This window comes from Dermacentor silvarum, chromosome 7, assembly GCF_013339745.2.
Source record: "Dermacentor silvarum isolate Dsil-2018 chromosome 7, BIME_Dsil_1.4, whole genome shotgun sequence".
NCBI lineage: Eukaryota > Metazoa > Arthropoda > Arachnida > Ixodida > Ixodidae > Dermacentor > Dermacentor silvarum.
This window is the reverse complement of record NC_051160.1, coordinates 67,487,465-67,491,816: the sequence shown is the minus strand read 5'-3', so window position 1 is coordinate 67,491,816 and position 4,352 is coordinate 67,487,465.

The window sequence follows — 4,352 nt, the reverse complement described above, 5'->3', positions numbered from 1 at the left end:
ACTGTAGTCGAGCAGTAATATTTGGCAAATGTGCTGAGCTTAAAATCAATTTCGAGGTATATATTCTCAATGTTAAGCCGAATTGCATGATGCGACACTATCAGCAGTACAGAAAAATGCAGTGCTGGTAAGTGGCAGAGCGAAAAAAAAATTCGTCGGCCCTTCCACTCTGTGAAGATCGTTAACCAGCGAACCTGAAACGTGTAGCCCCGGTGTTAATCACTGGGTTAATCCGGATGGTTCATTAAAGTATTTCTCAATTATGAGGTTACACACACGTTCGACTGCGACAGAGAGAATGACGTCACTAACGGTATGCGCCCAGTCCGCCATTGGCGCTTGCGTTCGATGCCCCGAGTTTGCTCGGCGGCGTGGTTAGCAGCATTCGCCCGCCATTGCCGCTTGCGATTCTTCAAAATTAGGTTGCGTCAAAATTAAATCTGTTCGCCACGTAAGACAACGAATGGCTCATACCCCCGTAAACGCGGCCTCCACATTACGACGACAGAAGAGAAGCGAAATTCTACGCTGGAATGATGAGTGCAAACGGAGCCAGTTGGGGAAGTAGAAGACGACGACGAACGCGAGAGCAGTGGCACGAGCGCGTGTCGAGCGCGAGCGCAACCGAAGGGGCACCAACGAGGCTGCTGCAGAAGAAGACGACGACGCTCGAGCCAATGCTGATTATGATAGTTTTCTGTGGACAGGCGACGGACAGGCGCTTTTTAGTAGGGAAGCTCCTTAGGCTCTCACGATGTCCGTTGTCGCCGTCGTCGTCGTAGCTCCCCGTCGCGCACGCAGCGCACATACCGACCGCGCACAGGTAAAGCCCCCATATTTATAAAAGTAGCGCCATTCTTAGATCTTGCCGCCACCGCGCTCACCCCGGCGCTTCCTCCTCGCCCTCTCTTAGCCGCCTCCTGTCGCCCAGCCTCCTCGTCCCCCATTGGCCATCCGTGTCACGTGGAAGTTCGCGTCGCGCTTTGTATATCTTTCCAGCGCGCTCCGACTGCCATTCTCGGCCTGTGCGACGAAAGTGCTGTACGCACAAACGGATCAACGTGTTAGGGACAAGAACTTCGTTGTGATGGCATGCTGCTGCGCCTTAAGTGCCGCAACCGACAAGCGAGGTGCAGGCTTTTCCATCCGGCGTGCGCAAACGCTGCACACTTGATATGCGCCGTCTCGCATCGTCGCGTTGCTACTTCCAAACGTACGCAGTTACTGCTACGAGCAATCGCGCTCACGTCTCCGCAGGCGCGATCTAACGATTTCGGTAGCGTTAGCTGTCGTCTGCCATGCCGACGCAGCGGCGCCACTGTCGACGCGCCTCGTCGCGCTGGTCGCGAGCACTTGTGCGAGGAGATGGAGGGTGGCGCTAACAGCACGCACACGCTGCGCCGGCGCCGCTCCTGGCCGCTCCGAAACTTCTCTCCGAGCAAGCGCACGACGTCATGCGCAGAACCATTCGCAGAGCGCGCGCAGGTGTTGCGCCGGCGCCGCGCCGCTGTCGCGGCACTTTTGGCAATTCAGTATGGAGGAGCGCGAACGTAAGCGCAAACGTCGTGACTCTGATCCTACACTTCGAGAACGAGACGTGGCAGCCCAACGGCAACGCCGCGAAGCTAACCCCGAGCTACGGGCACGAGAAGCAGCAGCACGCCGGCAGCAGCAAGACCCCAAAGCGAAAGCTCGAGCAGCAGCCGTAATCGTCCAAGGAGCTTCGCTCCATCATCAGCATTGACTTCGTGGATCGGCTGCCAATTTTTCGTTTCGCCTAGCCATATAAAGCTTCGCTTTAGAAAGAAGGGGTGAGGTGGGCAGTACGTGTTGTGCGCAAGGTACGGATGTGTCATGTTAGAATCTTCGTTCCTTGAGCCATTTCTGTTCGTATACTATGTTTCTCAGGTGGTATATATACGTAATATCCGAGCTGCGGTCCGTATACGTATATTCTTGAGCTTGTATGTGTACTCGAAGTCCGGTCTCAGAAAAAGTATCGCTAAACAGTTAAAGAGTGTACAGAATACATGACATGGTGGATTAAAAAAAAAATATGTGAAGGGTGATACGCAAATAAAAATGGAGGCGGTTGAATTTAGTTGGGGCGAAATAAAAGACGGCTGTCCTAAGCGGAGATGTGAAAACCTTATCGAAGTTTATTTTAAGGTCGCGCACTTGATAACAATGCCATAACCAGACAGATTGCAAAAACTCATAAAACGTTACACACATCAAATATAAAGATGGCAGAGGTGATGATTAAAAATTGCGAAAAACAACGTAAACAACATGGATAATAAAGTTATTAAGAAAGAAAGAGAAATGGCATGGTAGGTCTGGTCTTCCATCTCCACCCCTGTGGAAAGGCTGACAGTTTTTTTTTTTTCTTTTCTTTATTTTTTTTTGCTTGTTTTAATCTCCATTTTGTGACCAATACTATTTATCGCTCAATGGTATGAGCCACGCTTAGAGGCGGCAACAACATCTGCCTCCGCGCTGCCGTGAACCCATACTTGGCGCAAAGCTTGCAAGCTAGCGTTGTCCCTCCGCGCGAACTCGCTGGTAGAGCATGAAGCGGTAGCTTCGGATGCAACCATGTGACCGTAACGAATGAAAGTGACTGTAGATTAGGGACGAAACCTCGTCTAAGTGCACCGCTGCACGCGGTAAAAAGAAAAAAGGAAAGCGCGAGATACTACGAAAAAAAAAGAAGAAAAGCCAGGAAAAAAGCCAGCCCGCATGTGGCAGGAATCTCAGATATAGCCAAGGGCGTACGCAGCAGTGGAACCTCCACTATCCCCCCCCCCAAAAAAAAATGAACAGATGACAAGAAGAAAAGTTGACGAAAACAAGTGTTCCAAGGCTCTAGAGGAAGAGAGAGAGGAGGCAGGAAGAGGCCTAGCTGAGGACCGTGGCGTGCGTCGCCCTGCTGTGTCCTCGCGCGTCCTCCACTTTTCGTTCATTACGGGGCATCATAAATTACCGCCGCTTGTCAGCCGATGTCGTTTACTTCGCATATTTTTCCACAGACGAGCGTCCAAGCGTTCTCTTGTCACCCACGATGCAAGGCTTCACTGCGTCCACCTATTCGTGCTTTCTTCTTTTTCTTCCTCCTCGCCCTCTCTCGTGCATCTCCGCTTTTATTCACGTTTTGTTTTGTGTTCCCTCACTGTTCCTCAGGTACTACTCCTGTCCTACGTGCACGTCGTTTGGGCTGACATCGTCCTGACTCTCGATTTTGTCGCTCTCACCGACGTCCTCGAGCGCACACGCAAGTTCCTCAACAGCCGCAGCCTCCGGGGAACCTAATTCCTCGTGCTCACTCGGAGTACCGAGAAATGCGCGTCTACGAGAAAGAACCCCGCGTTTCCGCTGGCATCTATCTGTCATTTCTCCTTGAAGGACCAGATCTGCGGCTTGCCCCTTTATGTTCTTATCAGTAGTAGGTGCGTGATGATAAAAGACAAACGAGAAGAAAGCCCGAACAAACGACAAACTCGCCGTATGTGTAGCTGCAACCACAGGTGGGCGTAAGACGTAAAGGTTCTTGCATTGTGTCATTTCCTGCATTAGCGTATACGAACGAGGGTTGGCAATGACGTCAATCACCATGAGCGGAGCGCAGAGTTCTAAGAAGAGTTGGTTAACGTGTCTACGTACGAAATGTTACAGCTTTAAAAGAAATGAACACACTACATCAAATGATAAACACTCAGTCTGCGTACAAATAGAGATTTCTTTTTTGTAAATGTGTAGGTCATAACATCACTCAGCGCTGCTTGCTATATGCCTATTTCTAGGGTTGATGAATTCGGCTGATGGAAACTTAAGTTAGCGCATGATCAAGGAAAATTAACCAGCCTGAAAAGAAATATCCATTCAGGTTTGCGCACCGTCAACACCAACTATTTTCCACAGTCAAAAAAAAAAAAAAAAAAAAAACGGATTAGGCTTGTGTACGGGTTGCGCAACACCCTTGACTAGAAGAAAATAAGAGGACTGGTGGAATAGATTTCATACTTATTTCCAAGAATTCCTTCATATCTATCGGTGAGCGTTCGTATATACTGTGATTGTATTTAATTACTCAAACACCCACTTCAGAAAAACTCGCAGTTGACAGCTGTGAGAAGTAACCCACAAAACAACTGATTTACAAACTTCGTGTGTACTGCTCTTTCTCTCGTGTTCCTGCATCTTCTTCTTGTATTACCGAATCTCTCACGCTTTCTTTTCCTTATTGAAAGCGCTCGCCCAAACTGTCCCTGCGTTATCTGCAAAGGCCTTTCTTCTCGAACACGTCGCTAAATGAAATTTCTTAATTTCATAAGACCACCCAATTCTCTGCT